Source organism: Acanthopagrus latus, chromosome 8 (assembly GCF_904848185.1).
Source record: "Acanthopagrus latus isolate v.2019 chromosome 8, fAcaLat1.1, whole genome shotgun sequence".
NCBI lineage: Eukaryota > Metazoa > Chordata > Actinopteri > Spariformes > Sparidae > Acanthopagrus > Acanthopagrus latus.
Genome location: NC_051046.1, coordinates 4,484,931 through 4,507,167, shown reverse-complemented (window position 1 = coordinate 4,507,167; position 22,237 = coordinate 4,484,931). Strand labels below are relative to the sequence as shown.

The following is a 22,237-nucleotide window of genomic DNA, read 5'->3' as shown; positions in this document are numbered from 1 at the left end:
CTATTTGATATTGCGGCACTGCCGGCTTGTTGGAAATGCACAGTGTTTCCTCTCTGGAGTGTGATGTGCCTTGCTTTTAATAAGCAAAGAAAGTCATGACCATGGCTGGCGCCCGGTGCCAACATGTAATATGTTATTGATTGGTCAGCCAGTATTATGACCCCTAAGCTCTGGAGCAGATGGCAGCAAGCTTGGACCCAAGGGTGAGATGGAGCTAATAGTTTGTCCTTAGTCAAGGTTAACCTCCACATCTCTCTCTCTCTCTATACACACACACACACACACACACACACACATCCCCTGATATAATTACTCCCAGAGTCCCCCATATTGCCCTAAAATGCAGTGGGTGCAGAATTGACCGTGGCTAGTGGAAAACGACATGCATTGTGGACAGAAATTCTAGGGGAGAGACGTTTGGTAGAGGTTAGTAAGTGAATTCTGGACAGCTTCATGTGCGAGTGTATTTAAGTGGTTTGCGATTGGACAACTTCAGGTTTGAAGGTGAAACAAACAAAGACGTGAGCGGGTGAAAAAAGGGACAACGTGAAATTGGCAGAGGGTGAAAGAAGAAGAGCGATTTTGCAGAATCAGGCGAGGAGTGCATGTTTAGAGTTATGTGCAATGGGATCCAGACGGCAAATTGATTATGGAGCAGAAACACTAATCCGCTGTCTGAGCCCCGTATCTCTGCTGTAGACAGAGCATCCCCACAGGACCACAATCCTGCACCCACATGCATCTTTCCTGGACTTCCTCATCAATATGATCCCCCGCCTCTCCCCAAGCCTCTTAACATAGGTACTCCATGCCTGCCAAGATTTCTCCTCCTCTGAATATAAATCTTGCTTTACTCCCCTCAGCCCAATCTTCACTCGTGCCTCCCATGTGATTCAAATTTCGCTTGCGTTTCCCCAGCTTACCGTACTCAGAGCCCCCGTCCTCGATGACTTACGCCTTTTAATATTTGTGCGTGCATGTGTTTGTCTTGTGTGCACATGTTTATGCGTATCTGAGAGTATGAATCATAACATTTATCATCTGAATCTAATCTAGCTGTTGCAATCTCTTGTTAATCATGTTTGTGTGCATCTGCATGGGTGTAATAACGTGCCCTGAGGTATGAACATGCAGGGTAAGCTAGTAGCTTAGAGTGTATTATGACATTTAGTGTGTCTGTTATGTAAATTTAATTTGAAGAGAAGAGCAATTAGATTAATGAATAGATTCTATTTCTATCTCATATTCTACGCAGAACCTACTTTTTGTCTGAAAAGTCCCGATGCACTGTTTGTTCACTCTCGCATTTCGCAGTCTGAGCCCTACATGTAATCACATAGAGGCTGTGGAACATCAGGAGTCCACGCTGCCGATCAATAGTGGAGACAAAAGTGTCTCTGGCAGTCTTCACACACATAAACACACACACACTCCCACAGAGGAAGGATGGGGAGAACAGGCTTATTGCTGCAGCAACACTTTAATTCCAGGAAGCCACTTTTATGTGGTCCCCTGAGATGTGTGCTTAAGAAAGAAATGGATACAAAGACAGTGAGACAGTCAATGAGAGAAGAGAAGGAGTTATACACCGAGGATTTCTGCTTGTTAGATTCAAATTTGCTGTTCTGTTGGGACTAAGGAACATTTATTTTTAGTAAACGTGCAGAAGTATTTCTCCGTCTCCTGACTTCTACTAACCTCCTGAGATTTAAGTTCGGAAGTTTAGGATGTTTAGCCGTCTTGAAGGAGTCATTAGGGCACTCCTCAAACACATATCACAATGTTTTTCATCATTACCTGCAGGATTTTGACAGTAGGAGTAACAATCAATTATTGTTCAGATGGCGTCAGATTGTCTATTACAGTACAGTACGGTACATCCAAGCAAAACCATCACAAACTATAAACCTCGTGGACAAATTGACCGTTTTTCTCTTTTTCATTGTCACTACTGTGTAAATTGTTCATATAAATGCAGTCAATACTGGTATGGCTTAAAATCCACCAGATACAGCAGCTATTTCAAGTATTTATTGAATTTGTAGTGTCATCTTTAAGTGAGGTCTTGCTGGAGATGCTTCTGGCAGTTTTCTGTGCCCCCCCACAGCGAGGCCTCCCTTGTGTTTTTCCATCTCCCGTCAGTCTGAGCACATTAACAATAGCAATGGATTCTCATAGATACGTAATTCTTCTACAATATTCAAATCTTCCTGGATGGAACTTTCTCCATCTGTGTCCTCAGCGCTCTCGATCTCATTTATTGAATCCAAGTATAAATTATATATATGTATGTGTGTGAGTCAGTGACTATGAAAATTTGTCTGAGTGATCTGAGGTTTGTTGTTTTTGCAGATAGAGTTATATAAGCAGAGGAGGAAACGGCTCTTCTGAAAACCCTCAGGGCTCACCGTTTAAAAACATGTCACCCCAAAGGTATACAAGGGAGTATGGAAGGTTATTTAAAAACAGCAATATGCATGTATATCAAATGAGCGAATTACAATAGGCAAAAAATGGACAGTGGAAGCAGCTGGCTGCTCTGATGACGACCAAAAACTCAAACGCCATAAAATTCAGTAACGTCAGCTGATAATGTTGTTTGTCCTGTAAATCTATGAGAAATTAAAGAAATCAGGAGAACTTGAAGCTTTGCAACATGTGGCAGACTTGATGGAGAGGTTCTCGGCATGTAAATCGCACAGTGTAATCACACTAAGATGGTAAAGCTCGCAGGGGAGCGTCGCACTTCTAATTACAACGCGAGGTCCCCCCATTCATTGCTCCAATCACTCACGTCTCCACTGCATCTCAGGAGCTCCCGTCCCCTGCGTAGCTCACTTTATCATGCATGCGTGGATCAGAACACACACACACACACACACACACACACACACACAGAGCTAGAAAGTGGGCAGATTCTGTCTCCTCATATGCTCCCTTCTTCTTTTTGCACGGATTTTCTCTTACATTAAAGGGATATTCCGGTGTAAATCCCTGCAAGTCGATTACCGAGTGCAGTTAGAAATGCTCAGTTCTGTTCTTTTCCCTGTCAGCTCTCGATAATAACTGTTATAAACTGGTAGGCAAGACACGTGAGTTTTGATTGCGTTTCCATGGAGTAATAATTATATATTTTCATCCTTGAGCTGCGGAACTCTACTGAACTCGGTAATCGAGTCGTCAGGGCTCCCCACAACGAGCAAGCTGCTGCAGGAGAGTGGTGAGTTGTGTTCACTTTACAATAGAAATCCAGCAAAGCTAGCCGACTTTTGATGCCTTGAGCTATGTGCTACGACCCTATTTGTACTGTTGCTGAAGTCTGGTGCTGTTCTGATCATTATTTGTGGCTTTTTGATGGCGTTTTCTTGTTGGAGGCGTATACTGCCATGTGTTGTTATCGTGTGATCATTTCTGAGGTTGCTAAAACTACGCAAGCTAGCGGTCGGGAAAACTTGACCTCTTAGGGGGCGTCTTACTCAGTGTCATGATGTGTTAGACCATGGATTAGATTTACACCAAAATATCCCTTTAATACAAATGCTGACTGTGCATGACCTACAATAATTTACAGGTCTACATTAATAAAGAGCTGTACATTTGCTTCACTATGTGTTTTGGGTTTTAACACCCTCTCTGACAGACGAGTTATATAAACTTCAGTTAGTTTCTTGATAGTGTTAGTGGAACAAATCTAAGCTATCAATGATTTTTGACCTAGTTACAATTGATAAATTATTCATTTAGATGGACCGTGTTGATTTTAACTCTGGAACCATTTACTTTCAACAGCTTCCCGAGAAAACAAACTGTTGAAACTGTTAAAATTTCACGTAGTTTCACATTGTTTGCTACATCACACATCACCACCTAATTGGTGGACTTGATGCAACTTTATCATCCACATCCGACTAACAGTCACAACAAACCAAATATTATTCCTTTTCTGTTTTTTATTTCCAGTGCTTAACTCATTTATCCAAACCACACAACACGTCTGTTTTCAAATGAGTTGCGTACATGACCTGCAGTTTTATTTAGAGCTTTCTCAAACTCTTGCTTGTAATTTTCCACAACTATAACCAGCCATGCTCGCTGACACAAGAGAGCGATGGGGCAAAATTGCTCGCTGTCTCGGTGAGCGAAGGCTGCAGTCCGCCCTCAGTCACGACGTACGTTCACATGAACACACAAACCAGGAGGAAAGTCTGTGCTGACAGGGAAGCGAAGCAGGCACTTTGGGACGCAGCTTATCTGTCTGTCTGGGCTGCTCGCCCTTCGCTGGGTCAAAGTGATGGGTTGGGTGAAGCAGGGAGGTGTCAGGGGAGCGTGGCCAGAGGACACGGGACACAGCTCAGAGATGAGGACATGGAGGGAGAGAGCTGCGTTTCCTCTAATGAAAAATGTATAACGTCTCCAACAAAAGGAGCCACTACAGGCAGTCTGTGTGTGAGTGTGTGTGTGTGTGTGTGTGTGTTCACCTCATTTAATAATTTAATATGTTTTCAGCAAGATGCATCTTTATCTGTTTTCCTGTGAGTGTGTGTGCAAGAACCAACTTGTGGCTGCACTAAACCCCTAACCTCCTCCTTTTCCTCCCTCCTCTTTTTTCTCCTTACTATTCTCCTTCTTCTCCCCCTCCATTCCCTTCTTTTCCCCTTCCTGTTCTTCCTCCCTCTTCTTCCCTTCTTCTTTGTCTCCCTCCCTCTTCCTCAGCTGCTCTTCTTCTTCTTCCTTCCTCTGTCTCTTCCTCCTTCTCCTCCACCTTTTTCTTCTTCTTCTCATCTCTCTCCTATCCATCTCTCCTGGTCATCACCATTCCACAGGGATGGATCGGAGGTCCCAAATGAATGCAAAGCACACACAAACCAGACTGACAAATACAGAGACATGCATTTAGATGACAACAGACTATATGCATGAATAATTCATGCCTCATGAGCAACGTTCCTCCCGTTTTTCTTAACTAGTTTTCTGTTGTGTTTCCATGTGTGTGTGTGTGTGTGGGCACACATGTGTGTTTTATGGATGCAGTCCATGTTAGCGCGACTGACATCAAACACTTTTTGGAAACGCATGCAGAGGAGTGTGCGCAGAGGTGTTTAAGGAAGAAAATAAGTAGATAACTGTGTGTGTGTGTGTGTGTGTAGTGTCTCTTTGTCATTTGTGATGACTAATGGCAGTTATTTGTTTCTCCTGAAACTTTTCCTGAATACAAATGAGGTAATTTACCTAGGGAAGAGGAAAGGAAAAAAAAAAAAAAAAAAGGCCTCAGATTCGGAGCTGCTTTTGCACGACACATCTATTTCACTTTCAGATTCCAGATTCCATCAAAAGCTTCCAGGGCAATGTAATGATTCAGAGAGCAAGCAAGGAGATGGGTGCTGTCTAATTGAATATCCTGTTGAAGCGGCGAGCGTGTGTACCGCCTGTCAAAATGCAAAAGAGATCAGACACTCAGGAACGTATTGCGTGAAACAGACATGACAGGTACGAATGTGTTTTCCAACGCGATCTGCTTCTCTAGATATCGGACTGCGGTGGAGAATGCCACCTGAGAAGTTTAATGTACTGCAGGACTTTGAATTGCACCAGAGCTGGCACCGCTACTGGACTTTTTTTAGTTGTTCATTTCCTATAGTAAGGGCCTGGAAAGGGAGGGTGGGGTGGGTGGGGGGGGGCACAGTGTATAGAGCTTTGACCAGAGCTTTAAGTGTGCTTCTCGTATTGATCCGCGGGGGTAGATAGCTCTGAGCGCCCTGGCGAGTGCTGCGTCTGCTGTCTGAGATCCCAGGGAGCAAAGAGTCGGCGGTAAGTGCCTCGCGATGCAGCCGAGGGTGTAGTGTGGCAGAATCGGGTTACCGCTGTGTTTGTGTTGACGCTCGGAGTGCCCATGAATAATGGATAATCTATGTGTGTAAAATACATCTCTCTCCCACATACCTTTCCCCGCCTTTCTGTCGCTGATTTTGTTGTATGTGTGCAAAAAGGGGCAGGGGGGTTTCCACTCACACCTCACACTTTTATTGTATTCTGTGTGTGTGCTGTGAGTGCTTTTCTCCAGAGATCAGTGTCAGCGCAGGGACTTTACACCTTGAGAAAAGGAATGATTGTCAGCTTTACTCTGCTGACAGTGAAACTCTGGTAAGAGAGAATGATTTAACAATTTAACAAGGAGTGCCACCGTGCTCTTGAAATATTCATCTTTGTTGAACTTTGCCTCGATGTATGAAAAAAAAAAAAGATAGATTTAAAAAGGTATTGGGTTGAGAACCTTTTCAATTCCTATTTCACATATCAGGGTTTTCCAGAAGGGCCTTTGTGCAAGTTAAAGTAGAAGACGTCTGTGCGTCAACATCAGGTTAAGCCGCCAAGTGAAGACATGCGAGGGACAAACTGATGCAATGAAAGAACGTAAACGGGAGATGGGATAGTGTTTGCAGTGCTGGATTTTGTGAAATGAAATTGAGCACTGGTACGGTGCAAACCCGGCTGAGGCGAGATGAGCATGAGGCTGTAGCCTGTAGAGATGTATTTCAACTCCACCAAGCAGGTGGATAAAAAGGTGAAAACAGCGCAGCCACACTGAGCTTTCTGGGCAGATTGCTTACGCAGAGTGGAAAGGGCGTGAAAAATGAAAGAGAGCGTGGCGAATAATATTTCAGGAGGCTCCGGCGCGCGAGACAGCAACAATAGGTTAGTCCGTGACAGTAAACTTCACACAGCTCCCTGGTATGAGCATTTTATCTCCTCCAGTGGTCCATATTTTGTGGTATCTGCTTCAACAAATGCCCTTCCTGATAACCTTGTGCTATATAATATGTATCCCAGTGTTGAACATCATACCGACTCACTCAGACTGGGAAAGCATTCTCATTCATTTTATTTTATTTTTTTCCCCGCATCTCCGCTTCTTGCACTCCTCCACCGTCTCCGTGACTGTAAATCGAGGCGGAACGTGTCGTGTTTATGTCACATCGTAAAATGTGTTGATGTGTTATTATCTACTTCATTATTTACGAGTACAGAGCAGCGTCTCTATGTGCCGCGCTCCTTTTCCGCCAGCCCCTTCTTGTTAATTCCTTTTCTCTGCACCTGCTCATTAAATTACTCACCAAGACTTCTCGAGCTGTCCCATCTAATAATCACATCGTCGCATAGGAGCCTCTGCAGTTAGTGTGTCCTGTTAATACGAAGGCTTATTAGCATCAGAAATAAGAATAAAAAAATGAATCCAGATGTGTTAATTACAGCACACTGATACGTCTGGTGTAAGTGTGTGTGAGTGTGTTTTATGCGTGTGGCTGTCGGCATGTGTTTACGCACACATCACGCGATTATTTCAGAAGAAGAAGAAAGTGATGAGAGAATAAAGAAGTGAGACGAAAGTGACTGAGGAAGTGCAGCGAAGAAGAAAGTTGGCAGACAGCAGGAGCTGGATGTGCTCGTGTTTTGATTTTAGTTCTGCTTCATCTCCATCACACGTCAGAGCACATCTGGCAGACGCAACGCCGCTGCAGCGGTGATGAAACGGCGTGTAAGTCACATGCCATGTTGATGTTTTTGTTTTTTTTTTTTTTGTGGTAGTTGTCAGACTGTAGCTCATATAAAGCTGTCAAGCGAAGACATTTCTGTACGCTTGATTTTTGATCAAAACTCAAAAGTAACAATCTACAGCCACGCTAGCAAGTCTGTGAGGCTGTAGAGGCGTTGGTGCTTTCAGTTTTTTTTAATTTTTTTAGCTCAGTTTCAAGGTTAAAGGTTCATTTATTAATCATTTAAATAAAAAACAGTATGTTATAAGGTTGAGTGTGGAGGATGAATTGCGGAGAAGCTGCTCTCAGGTGGGCGAATACTTGTGTATCTTTTGCCAGATGGCAGCAGCGTGAACAGACTGTGGCCGGGGTGGATGTTGTCTTTTGATAATAATAATGATAATAATAATCGTAATAATAAAACAGTGGACTTATTTAGCGCTTGTCTGGATAATCAAAGACGCTTTACAAAGGAAACAACAAAACAAAACCTCAGCTTTGCTTCAAACGTCGCCCCTGTGGCCTTAAAAGTACGCCCTGAAGAGCATACAGGGTCAATATTGACTCTCTTTCCTGTGTTTCTGAAGCTTTCCTTGAGCTGAGAAAATCTATTTTAAAATCCTTGACCCTTGCCCTGATTTGAATAGCATGTTAGCATGCAAACATTTGCTAAATAGTAGTATTATAGTAAAAGTGACACGTTTGACCTGATGGAGCCAGAGAAATAGTCATGACCGGCTCATAACTGTCCTAATTAACTAATCAGGGCAGTTCGTAACAGGCAAAGTGGTTTCATGAATGTCAAGAACAAATTTCATTGCAATCAATTGAAGCTAAAGGAAAGGTCAGCGGATCAACAAAATCATTATTCATGGAGAATTCCTGTACATGACACTGACAGACTGCGGCATGTGAGGCAATGTTTGTATATGAGAACAACATTATTCAGCTCAGGTGAGGCTGATATGACATCCTGTACAGGAAGTGGACTGCGTAATTACAGCTTCCCTCCTCTCCTGTCGTGCATCTTGTCAGGGAATTATACACATTTAGGAAAAATACGTTCTCTCTGTCTATCTCTCTCTCTCTCTCTCTCGCTGTCTCGCTCGCTCCCGGTTTCTCCCATACAAGCACACACACACATACACACACACGCACGCACACACACTTCCTTTCACTGTTCTATCCACAAGGCAAATTGTCATACTGCATCTGTGGAGACTTTGCCTTCCACCCTATCATGCATGCAACGCTCACGCACATGCGGGTAAAAAAGCACTCAGAAGATGTCGCGCCGTGTATAAACATTCATTATTCATTCTAAAAGCACACAAAAGACACGACACACACGCACACTCATACACACACGCGCACGTGCGTGCGTGCACACACACAAGGATAACGCCGGTAATTAGTGGAAAGATGGAAAGAACCAGGCAAATGTCTCCCCACTGCACAGACAGAAAGATGCCTTCCTCACACTGTCTTACCTACTGTGTTCTCTTTTAACCACACAGACACACACACACACACACACACACTCTAACATCACAGTGTGTTAGCCTTCGGGTGGAATTACAGGTCTGATTTCAGCTTGGTTGAGATGCGGGAGGACGATAGTGGCAGGCTGAACCAGGGGGCAATGAATCAGTGCCTTATCAAACGTCTGGCCCTAGGTATGAACTGTCAACACTGAAACAGCACACACACACACACACAAACACACACACCACTGGCAAACATCTCTCCTTCCACAGCTGGACACAGCGACGTCGTCACAGCACGTGTGTGACGGCTCGGCGGGTCAGTCGTCAGGGCGCTCTCCCCCCTCCCGGTCCACAACGTGTCCCCTTTACTCACTTCTTCTGCCAGCGAGGGGAAGGAGGAGCGAGCATGTTTAATTCAGCGGCTTTTACGACGAGTCTCGTCATCGTGTAGATTTATGGCATTGGCTAAAGCGGAATGAGGAGATGGTTAGGATTTAACTACCTCAGGATTGTAATGGGAGATTTAGCGTGCACTTTGCAAAAAAAAAAAAAAAATCACCTTAATCCAACGTTTTTCTGCGGAGGGGCAGACGAGAACGAAAAACTAATGGCTTTTTCCTGACGGCGGTCCCATCAGCATGTCTGCGTTTTCCTTTTTGAGCCCAGACATTTTCCTCACTGGCTGGTTTTAAATCATTTAATATCATTGCTTTTGATTTATGTGAATTTTGTCCAGACTCAGAGAGACATTAGCTTGTTTTTAAAAAATAAATGATACCTTGTATTCACATGTGACTACAGATGAAGAGCCAATTTACAAGATGGGGTGTTTCAGTGTTAATTTTAAAAAAGAGAAGGCAAAAAACTGTAAAACTGCTTCCAGTTACGTGACGATGAAATATGGGATAGGAGCATGTCACCTTCAGGAGATGGGAGGGAGGCGTTCATGACTGATGTATTACAGAATGCAGTAGTACACATAAAAGTTTGTCAGGAGGCACCTGAGAGCCACCAGGACCCGAGACTGTGTTTCACTCCACGTAACTGTATAACTTCTGCAGGGACCAAAGTTTCACACTAATAAAAAGCCCAAACTGGTCTGAGTTTGTGCAGCGCCATCTGTACATTTGCATCATAAAACAGCATTTGCATTCATAACTTTTCTTTAAAAGTGGGTTTTCTGATCGTAACTGTTCTTCATGTTTTTGTTTGTTTGCGAGGGGAAGATCCTTTACTCACACTTTCTGCAGAGGGGAGGGAAAAAAAACAGGCGAGGAGGGATGAACAGATGAGCCGTGTGAGGCTTCTATCAGGCGAGATGAGAGCTGTGACAGTCTGGAGACCAGGTTTTTTTCTGGGCTGTCTGTCTGGGTGTCCTTCACACTGAAGGCTTGGATGACGGGACTTGGACGCTTGGGAGGGGGCGTTCTCTTGTGACAGAAGGCTTTGCCTAATAGCCGGTCTGTTCTCCAACTCTGTCTGTTTTTTCTCCATCTCATTTTTCCCTCCTCCTCCTCCTCCTTCTCTTCTTGTTCTCTGGCCATATGTGCCTCTGACATCTCTCCATCTCTGTGATAGAGGAGTGCAGACAGAGGAGGAGTCGGCATCGTCTTTCCAAGTGTGCCGTAAACAGGCTCTTCATTTTTAAAATCTCTCTCTCTCTGGAGCAGTCCAGATTCCGGGGCCAGCTCGCCCGGGCACCTGGGCGGCTCGCTGATTAAGGTGGCGCTGGCGTTCTTCTGTCGGAGAAGAGGGTTGTTTGAAAGAGGCGGCAGGAGGGCAGCTCTGCCAGCCTGCCAAGTGTGTTGGGTGCTGCTGTGACCAGTCAGTCTTCATAATGGCTGTCTGGCCCTGAGAAAGAGCCAGATCTGTGGTCACATGACCGACTGTGCAGATCACACCAGGACGGACTCCCTTCAGTTAGCTCTGGATCAATGGTGCCTGTGGAGACTGCATAAGGGCAAAGAGGGACGGAGGGGATGGGGTGTCGGCGAATGAGGGGAGAGATGGAAGAAAAAAGGAGTAAAAACACTGTAGAGAAGTGGATACAGGACAGAATGAATAACCAAGAAATATAGCTACAGCCAAATTGGAGTCACAAAGAGGAGAATTAGGGAGGAAAAATGTAAGGAGTCTTAAGTAAAATGGAGAGCGGCGACAGCAGGTGCTCACTATTCATTAGCTATAAGCTGATGCTGTGTGCTTTCTGAAGGACAGATAAAAAGTTTATCTCTCTATTTTTCTCTCCCTTTTCTCACCGAGGCTAAAAACTTCAAAAAAGGAGTTTAAGATACTCCAGAAATTTCAATTTAAGCCTAAGACGTCGTCTGTATTTTCAAGTTTGCTTGTCAAAAAAAAAAGAAAAGAAAAGAAAAAAGAAAAACACAGGAAAAGGAGGATTTGCTCCACCTCGCAGGTATCAGATATCCCTCAGACCTGAGACCAGCATAATGAGGTCAGACCAACATGTGGGTTCACTGGCCTAATATTAGTGCTTCAAGGTAACTGCTGTGATAAAGGAAGGTTATCCGCTTTAATCAGAGAAGATCGTCTGATGCAGCTACAGGCTTTCACACATTTAAATTAAATTCCTCAACAGATGCAACAGGAACAAATGAATGAACCTGTAAACCTGTAATCACAAAACAGGCAACGGAGATATTTTAGTGTGCTTGAGAAAGAACTGCATCATTGAAAGTTGCACTTCTGTGTTTCACGGACATAATAACCACAGCCGACACGGTCGTCTTCGCGAGGCTCTTCTGCTCTTTACACACAGAAAACGTGTTGCACGTAAGAGACATCTCTGCTATTATTAGATTCTGACCACGAGGGGGGAAAATGTAAAGGCTGAGAATGGCGCCTGAGGAAAGGCCATGTTGTTACCAGTGAAAAGGTTTGTGGCAGAGTGCAGAGGAGGAAGTCGAATCTTTATTCATCACGTACGGCGGTACATTACATCGGCTTTGTCCTCAAACTTGTGCTGGTAATAACTTCATGCTGTTGGCCACAGTAACGGTACAGATTCTGTGAAGCACAGTATGTCACAAGAGAAGTGAGAGTGGGAAATGTGTGTTTACTCAGTGTAATTAAATTCTGTCTGACAGTGTTGTAGAGACGACTCAATAAAAGTGGGATTAAGTACCGAATTTCTCTTCATGTCCCTTTACTGTCAGCATCCTGTAAGAACAGTGACTATTTCACTGGACTTCAACTTGCAGCTGAGGTTTGTAATAGAAGATACAACCCTGACCCTCCTCCTCCACTTACTGACATGAGATTCAGTGTTTTGATTAAGCTTTTTAAAGTGTTTTATGTGTTTGTTTTATTATTCTTTTTCAATCAGTTAAGCTTCTACCGGTGTCGAAACAGGATAGAGCCAAAATGGCCGCGGGAAACGTCGTTCGCACAGTCACGTTCGACTTGATCTCAACTGAAAACCGTAGTTGGAGCATTCATTCTTTTTGCAGCAGGTAGCTGAGACGTATGTCGTCCGCCTAATCACAGTGTACGCGTGTGATGACATCATGGCGTCAGGTGACATATGTTGGCGCTGTGGCGACCAGTGAGCCGGGGGGAGGCGGGAGGGGAGCAGAGAGGAAGGGTGAGGGATCGAGAGGAATAGAAGTTTTGAGCTGTGAGCGTTTGAAAATTCTCCTAAATATGAAAAAAAGCCTTTGTACTCTGCTCATACACAGACATCAAAAAGTTTAATTAGTTTGAATAAGTTCTAAAATGTTAAAAAAAATATTTTTTTTGATGTTTCTGCATTTGAAAATCTCTCACATCAATCAGCTTTATGTTTTTATTTAGCAAACTTTGATGAAAAAAAGTTCTGATTTTGAAATATTCTTTTTGATTTCTGATATAATTTGCTTACTTTTATCATGTATTGTTGTTTACTGACTTGCATAAGCTTTTATCTTAGATTGTGCAGATTTCAGGGATATGACGCATTTGAAGATGCTCTGAGAAACGATACCACAATAATAAGAAACATAAAATAAAAAATACCAACGTAGGCACTGGCAGATAGTTTCTATCGCGGTGTTCAAGGTGTTGACACACAGCAGCACATTTACTTTGTCACTTTGTGATTTTAGTCAGAGAGCTTTTATCATTAGGTCCCTTTATGGATCCGACCTCTTAACTCTGTTGAATAGCTGCATATTCATACGCGTGTCAAGTGAATAAAAAACGGGAAATGACACAGTTCAACCTCCTGGAGACCGAACCCTGTTGTTAGCAGACTCACCATCGTCTGTGTCTGTCCTCTGTCCCCTCGCTCGCTGCATTATACAGTTGGGAATCATTAAGGTGATTCCATTATCTCCTCCTTGCTCTGCTCTAAGGGATCTTCTTAACGTCACTCATTGCCATTTAATTTGTGACCAACAGTATAATGGCTCAGGAAAATTGGACAGCGCGGTCCTGCGCCCACACGGAAATGGGGGGAGAGTGAGTCATCCTGGATAATTGTTGATTGTCGAATTGCATCTCTGTGAAGAGTGGCTTTTTAAAAAGGAAGTGTCATGGTGTGTTTCCCCCCCCCACACACACACACACGCACACACAATATGGTCCACATGCAGTCATAAACCCAAAGCAAGTCTTTCGTGTTCAGGTCAGTCTTAATTGGCAGTCTCACTAATTAGCCGCTCTATTTTTTTGTGGGCTCCATCGACGGGATTGCTGCGGTTCTCCTCCATTAATTCCTCAATTGCCCCTGTGGTCGGAGGAACTGTAAAATCACTAAATGAGCCGATGTAAGATTGAGTCTGGACGGTAGTTTTGTGCTGTTATCTGAATGACTCCGCATTAATTCCTCCGTATGATTAACGGCAGGTACTGGTGTCAAAGTGAGCGAGAAAATGGGTTCACGGAGGGATAACGCCGTTCCTCCAGCTCGGCACACCTGCTGCGGCAGAGACAAACCTGTGTGATTACTCTGATTGGCTGAGCATTCTGTCTCCGCTTCGCTGACCTTTTTTTCCGCCTCGCTGCTCGCAGTCGGCATGCCGAGGAAGGCATCCTCCGCATAATACATGCATCGTGTGGCAGGTTGACTGCACGCAATCCCCTAGGTCGGAGTGGTACAACGCCGCACTTTGTGATGCACATTTCAAAATAATGGCATGCATGAACATGAGTATGAACGGGGTCTACTTGAGGCGATACATCTGGTGGATGATGAGACGGATTTATCCTCGCCTCTGCTATTTTGCTCTGATGAATAAGCTGCGGCGCACACAAAGGGTCATATTAAACAGCCCCCAGATCTCTGTGCTCCGTAGCATGATGCATCGCCTGTTGTTGTGCCTTGTCTCTTCACTTCCTCCGTGGGCTGATTAAGTCTTTGGAGCAGCATGGAAACACCACAGGGTGTTGCATTGTTTTGTTCGGGGGAGGGAGGGGAGACAATCCTTGTGAACAGTATGAATAGACTAGTGACTCTGAAAGAAGCAGACTGTCCCTGTTTGTACCAATTATTCAATCAGTTCAGAAGGAGCATCACATGACGGTGGGCTCTCAGTTGTGGTCGGACATTTTGTTTCACTCTCTTCCGATGAAAGAGATACAGTCAATAATTCACTTTGTGTCTTTTTGTGCGTATTTAAAGAGTTTTGTCCCCAAAAGTGAAATGTGATTACAAAAAAATAAATAAGACTTACTTCCTAATTGATGAGATAAAAGATAACACTTTCCTCTGCTCGATCAGGCTGCTCACTTCACTGTAGATATGAGACTATAACGGCTCGCTGCGGTCAGTCTGGATATCAGGAGAACAGACAATTATATTTCCTGGAAAGGAATCATCCCCGCACAATAAATCACTATGTAAACAGAGCCAATACTGCTGAGACTGTAGGCTCAACGGGGGTAGCCGCTCAGACGCAGGCTATAAAGATATTTCACAGATTTATCACCGAACTGCCCGGGGAGTTCTGACACCCATGTAGATTACTCTCCCTTCTCATGGAGAACGAACAGAGCTGTGGATGTTTTCCATGTCTCAAGGCAAATAACTATCATCATGAATCCCTTCGTGCCTGCATTTCTGCTTGGAGAACATCAGACCTGGCTCTTGTTTTGGCTTTTTGTTTGATTTTTTTTTCCCCTTTTTACAATTTAAACTTGAGAAAGTCATAGTTTGTTAATTGCCTCCAGTGATGTCGCTCAGGCTCAGTGGCACTCTGGGTAATATAGGCGCCAGGTTGTGAAAAGCAGTCCAAAATTGATACAGCAGTTTTGTTTTGTTTTTTTAATTCCATGGCTTCTTGGTCCTTTTTAAAAATGTAATGCAAAAGATCTTGTTGGTCCTCAGGATGGGTTAAATGCAGAGCACCACATCACATATTCAGCAGTTCTCTTCAATACTTGTGAACACACTTTAATGTGTAAAATAGGTGGATTTACCCTTTAAGGAGTTAAGCTTTGTAAACAGCCTTTTGAATGATGGTTTGAGGTGTTTGTCAGATGCATCAGGTTGTGCATGTAAACAAACATTTGAGCAAATCAAATCAATGATTGTACGGCAAACAAAAACTCAACACAGAATCTGTTGTGCTGGGTTGTTTTTGGCAGCGTCTTCTGTAGAGGCGCCTCCAGCACGTCACCTGTTTGTGTGTCACTGCACTTACTGTCACGTAATCCAATTAAAAAGACATATTTATACATTAACACGCACTCTTGTGCATCACTTAATCAAAATGGTGTCACTTATAGATCCTGGTTGTCAGCAGTTTAAAAACAGTAAAAGAGTCGTAAAATCCGAGCTGTGAGCCGTTCTTACTGCCTTCCACCTCCAGCACCTGAGCCCACATGGCAGCTTCTCACCTTAGAATCTTAATTGAGTCCTCACACCTCTGCAGCTTCTGTCACAGCATAAAAAAAAAAAAAAAAAAACTTAGCTTGTGTGACAGCACAAACACTGAGTTACCAGAGGAGGATGATGTGTTGTACAGAAGATGTTTTAACACATTGTTCCCGGACGAGCCCCCAAATTATGTTACGCGTATGTTAAGTGTAGCTCGTCCCGAGAGAGCCCAACAAAATCAAATAGCCAATCAAATCACAATAGTCAGTCCATTTATTGAACAAGGAAACATGTTTAGTAACCCAACAAGTCTTGGTGAGTCGGCAAGAAGAATAAAAAAAACAAAAGCAAGGGAGGACACCCAGGCCAACCCACAAAGGGTCGTAGGACCTGGGCTCTCCCCTCCAACCTGAACCACCCGCACTACAACTAAAGAAACAAAGCCGTGAAAACAAGAACTACTGGGCTCACCAAACTCTCCATAAGCTAAAGAGCCCAGACAGACAGATTTTAGACCAGAGAGTAACACTCAGAGGCGTCAGAAGTCAGAGAGAGTGCAAGCCACATTCCCTCCTCTTTTAAATCCTCCCCTCAATCGGCAAATAAGGGTCACCTGGGAGAAAGCACAAACAAAATGGCCGACAGAATCTCTGGTTATACCCGTCCCATCCGGGGGGGGGGGGTATGTAACACACATAAATAAAACAAAAAAAATGGGCTGGATTAAAGGAAAATCCTCAAATGACTTATTAAAGACAAAGAAACAGAGAAACAGTCATCGCTGACAATTTACATAATAAACAAATATTTTAATAGACTTCACGTGTTTTGCTGATCTCTGTAACCTGAACTGTTCAGGTGTGTAATTCTGAAGCTTCAGACGACGGCTCACCTTTGGTCTCCAGTCTGCTTTGTAAAAAAAAAAAAAAATCAGACAGGTCTCATCTAAAGATCACAGTCAGTGCAACTCGTATGTAGTCAAAAGGTCGGTGATGTGCCGTGCAGCAGATCCAGTCGGGCTTTGAAAGTAGATTTTAAAATAGCCTGTTCTAAAAATATTGAGTACAAAAGGCAACAGAAGTTTGAGGGGAAAATGTTTAAGATGTTTTAAGCAGTTGAAAACCTGAGCAGTGAGCTGGAGAGAGGCAAGAAGTTCCAGTTTGTCTTAATCAGCAGTGTAAACAAGACAAGATGCCAGCGTTTATTACACTTTTCACTGTTAGCAGAGGAAAATGTTTAATCTTTGTTGTTGTACAAAGTTGAAAGAAACTATGTTCCAGTGTTTTTGTCTGCAAACACAAGATGTTTAATGTTCTGAAAAACCAGACGGAAAACATCACATTACGTTACGTATGCACGATGTGTCCGTGCATACAACAGTGCAGACTTATACGAAAAGGGGAGAAGAAACTGAGCACGAACTTCTTTATATAGGATATATTCACAAAGGAAATTGGCTTGTAATTTGATGTGGGGTTTTTTTTCTTTAACACAGTTTAAACAGGAGCAGCAGCTGGTGACAGCCTAACACCGTCTCCTTTGTTGCCTCGGGTGAAGTAGCTACAACTAATTTTAAAAAAGTTCTTAAACTCAGAGCGGCATATCAAAAAAAAAAAAAAAAAAAAAAGAGTCTTGCTGACGACTGTGTTCCAGGCAGAACTCTATTTGTATTAAAGCGTGACACAAAAAGGTACCTTATCTGAGGATGGCCTGTGGAATTTGTTGGTGACGGAACTTTAATGGAAACTCCTGAAAAATAAACAAGTGTCTGGGCTCCCACACTGACACATCACCTCGCTGTTTCTGGTGTCAGAGCCTCGGCAACAAGCTTCGATCGAGGTGTTGTCGCTTCCTCACCTGCCAACAATCAGGCTTTGTTCTCTGATCATCACCTCTCTGAAGCTCTAATAGATTGTCTTTTTCCCTCCTTGATTCCACCTCTCCACCTCTCTCTCCGCGTTACTCCCTCGCCCTCCTCGGTTTCTCTCTCTCTTCACATGTCTCCTCATTATGGTACATCTATATCTGAAATTCTAGCTGGCAGGATCATCGCGGTGCAAAGTGTTTGGAAGATCACAGGAGTGCTCTTAATGAAAGGTACGCGCGAGGGCGATTTCTATATTACACACCCTCAGACGGTGCTGTCAGAGGAAAGGACGTAACATAAATCCACGGAGAGAAGAGGGGAAGTTGGCAGACAAGATGGCCAAAGAGGGGAGAAGGATGTAAACCTTCCCCAGGACAATGACCAATTAGAAGCAGCGGAGCATTAGCGCAGAGAAGGTAAATGACTCCTAATAGCCCACAGAATGTCTTTTCCATTCCCTCCTTTTTATTAGGATGCCATCTACAAACATCCACTCTCCTTCCCTCACATCATCACCCCCCCCCCCTTTTTTTTCCTTTTCTTGTCGCAAAGCTGTTTGTACTGTTAAATCATCCCACAGAAGTGACGAGATGTACTTCATTAAGTAGTGGCAGAGTGCACTGCTTCGCTGAAGAGTAAGGGTAAGAGTCTGTCCTCACGGGCTCCATCAATAACCATTAAGGATCCTCTCTCATTAGGCCGAACCCCACAGGCCTCGCAGGACGTGAGAGATGGGTCCTGCGGTCTTATGTGATGGAGTACGCTAAGATGGCATCACCGCTGTTTGGAAACGCAAATTGCAACAGTTATTTTCCCTCCTTAGGATGATTGCCATAAGCGCTGTGTGTGTGTGTATATATAAAAACAGCCTTATTCTCATTCGGCCTCTTTGCTTAATCAAGAAGAACCTCACTCCTCTATCAGCAACCTCCACTTTGCTCCACAGCCCCTCCCCCTCTTCCCCTCACTCCATCTTTTTTTTTTCCCCGCACACCTCGCTCAAAACCCATTCAGCATATCCAAGCTACCGCAGTATGATTATTCATACGGCAATGAGGCTGGATCAAGCTGGCAAGGCTTGCCACGGCGTGATGGGAGTGTTTCCGGATGATGACTTAGGAGTCCTGCAGCCTCTCTGCCAAGAGCAGGGAATTCAAACTTAATCAGGGCGAGGACCCCTCCCTCGCTCTATCTCCCGGAGAGCTGCACGGGGTTGAGGCCAAAACAGGAATGGAATGAGAGAGACAAAAGTCAAAAGTCTGGGCTGCACCATGCCTGCTCTCCTCCCTCGGTTTTCCTCGCTGGGAGCCAGAGGTTTTCCTCCATGAGCGATGGGTTCATTCTGGGGCTATCAGGGAAACTTCTTACAGTTTCACTCAGAAAGAAGACATTAGTAAGATTAGCTTTGTTCTAGTCTATCAGTGCCATCGAAAACTCCTATCTCTCTCTCTCACACTCAAACACACACACAATGGCCCAAATTTCCACACACCCAGGCATCCATCCATCACCCCAGGAGCCACAGCTGGGATGTATCACTGCTGAAGCCCAGACGCTGAGCCCTGCAGCAGGCCCTTCTGGCTCCTGCAGCCCCTGTCCGCAGGCCGTGGTCACAAAAAGGGGAGGAGGCAATGATCGGTGCTGATCAATAATACATCGACTGCATTAACGCTTATGAATAAGTCATAAGGCGGAAAGAACCCGGTCGTAAGGACACACACACACACACACTTCCGCAGCCAGAGTGATCTTTTACTAGCCAAGGAGGATGAACAGACAGAAAAAGAGAACAAAGCAAAGGGCTTTAACTTCGTAGGGAATTTATCACCCACCCACTGACATTTTGTTGCATGTCGAAGCTCCAATCTGTCTCTTCTCTCCACCACCACCCATCCCATTCACTGCCATTCTGAAGTAATGGCCTTTTTCCTGCGGGCGGAATAAATAAGTTATTACATCCATGTGTCCTAAGGCTTAGCAAAGGACCGTTTGAATATAAATAGTTCATTTGCCTCCGTAGTGGAGGCCTCATGAAGATATATTTGTAATTACTTTCTTTCCTCTTTCCTCCCTGTTTTTTTTTTTTTTTTTTTTTTTTTCATACGAAGAGCAGGGTGACTGTTTTGGTTGACTGGAGATGCAAGATGAAATTGCCTTACACAAATAAGCCTGCCAACATTTTACCCCAAACACCATCTGAGACAGGAGGGAGCTGTGTCAGAGCGCGGCGCCGGGCTCACTGCAGAACTCTTGTGTGCTTTGCTCACAATAAAGAGAGAAAAAGCCTGTGACACTGCAGACAGTTTGAACACTGGGTAAAAACTGGTGCGGTAGGAAAGCACAAGCCGTAACTTTGTCAAGAATTTGACTCGTAAGACCTCATTTGAATAATTTAAGTCTCGGGTGTGTGCTTTTAGAGAGCAGACATAACTAACCCCGTGTGTGTCCAACATCATCGTTTCCTTTGGCAGTCAGTGAGCTGGCACCTGATGCCGAGACGGATGCCAAGTCCACATTCATATTGTTGCTTGCTTTGTTAAAACCCAAAGGTGCCGTTCATGACTTGACCACTGATCATTTTGGAGTTAACCAGTTTCATTTTGAAAAGGTCGTCAAAGCATTTGAGCGCCGTCTGCTCGTAGTTGTGCGTCTGCTCCTCGATCAGATGCCGTGTTGTGAGCTGGTGCTGTAACGATGAGCACCTGGCGGGAGGTGCAGGAAGACGGAGGAAGCGGCTCTTTTGTTACTGCCAACAGAAGTATGTCAGACAAGAATACTCCAGGAGCAGCACTCGGGAAGATCTCGCTGCCTATTAACCGATGGGAAGATTCAGCAGGAAAACTGAGGCGGCGGAAGTAGAAAACTGTTTGAAGCGAGTGAGGGGAGCAGAGCAGAAGTGAGACGGATGGGAATGTGTCCTTGTCAGAGGAGACAGAGATATATGACTAGAAATATGACTCGAATACCAAGCACAAAGTCAATACATTTATATAGAAGTCATTAATTAATTAGTGCTTGTTTAAAGATTAACTTTATACAGAGGACAGACCATGGAAAACCTGAGACATATCACGGTTATTATCATTTTGTTTTGGGTGACTACTAGAATATGTTTGGATGCTTTATTGCTAAAAACGTTCATCAGGCTCCTCACACTGTGTTAAACATAAAATAAAACAAAATGAGTTCATCTGCTCGTCCTTTTTTGACACGTACACGATTGAAAACAGAACGAAGATAATGCATTTAATGTTTTGCCTCATTAACTTCTTATATGCTTAGATTCAGACATTTTGAATAATAAACAGTGCGCCAACTGTTCCGTTTTGTAGCTTGACACGCAGCCTTGTGACTCATCTGATGGCAATTATTTGTGAACAAGGTTTTAAATACTGGATTTACTCATACTTGAATACTTGAGTACTTGTAGACATGTGTGATTTATGTATTCCGAACAGCGACAGACACAAATGGACGACGGTGGCCGCCTCCATCTTTCAGTCACTTTGCTCCGGTTGCTGCACCTTTAAGTAAAACTGAGAAACATCACAGCTGACTGCCTCGTCTTCTTTCCGCTGCAGCAGGCGATTCTACGTCTTTGTTGTGTAAATGCTCGCCGTGCCTGCCTGGAAAAATGATTAATTCCCCTTCGTTAACTGTGTTGTGGCATTCGCGTGATGGGACGTCATCGCTCGCCATACAAATTACCTGTTGCTCTATTGGTCACTGTCAGTGCAAATGTAATAACCGAAGAACGCAGCACCTGCGCTGCGACTTCATACTGATGCAGCTGCCTAATTAATAGGTTCTTCTACAATATACGGCGACATTTTGTCAGAGTGACATCAGTTCTGACCTTGGATCTGAAACGTCAGTTGTATCAAGGTTACATCCGCTTGTGCTCCAGTTTGTGCCCTATAAAAACTGCACATCAGCAAGTCATCAGTGATTTCTCCATCGCTGATTTCCTGCTCTGATAGATGTCAGTAAATTCATAGATATAAATGCCAAGTAAATGTCCAAGGTCGTGGAAAGTGATTTTTTTTTTTTCTTTTTTTTTTTTTGCGAACAAACATTTGAGCAGTGAAATTAGATGGCACGGCTCTAAAGTGCATTGAATCTCATTGAATTAAACAGCGTCGCCCTCCAGCAAATGGCTGTCGAGAAAAATGTGCTGATATATATATATTTTTATTTTTTTTTGAAAATGGATGTTGGTACTGTACTGTGGATGTAGCGGGGGAGGGGGGAGGGGAGGCGGGGATCGTAATAAGAAGGATGCAGGGTGGAATGTGACAAGTTTCAGGAGAGAGTTGCTTCGCCAGGGAGGAGCAGTGCTCTGTCACCCTCACGACACTGTCCAATTAGAGCGTATGATTAGTGTAGACTGTCTGCAGTGAAATTGAATCTATCAGCCAGGCTCGGATTGCTACAGGTCCCTGCAATTTAGCTATCGCTTTGTCTCTGTCACCGCAGAGCTGCTAATATGAATCCGACAGAATGGATGATTTCTACTTAAGGCGCAGCTTGATTG

General features: G+C 44.0%; 1 protein-coding gene across 5 annotated transcripts in view; it reads left to right on the top strand.

Moving 5' to 3' along the window:
• The window catches only part of trim44 (tripartite motif containing 44), a 43,631-nt gene that overhangs the window by 19,802 nt on the left and 1,592 nt on the right, over positions 1-22,237 (top strand). The window lies entirely within an intron of this gene.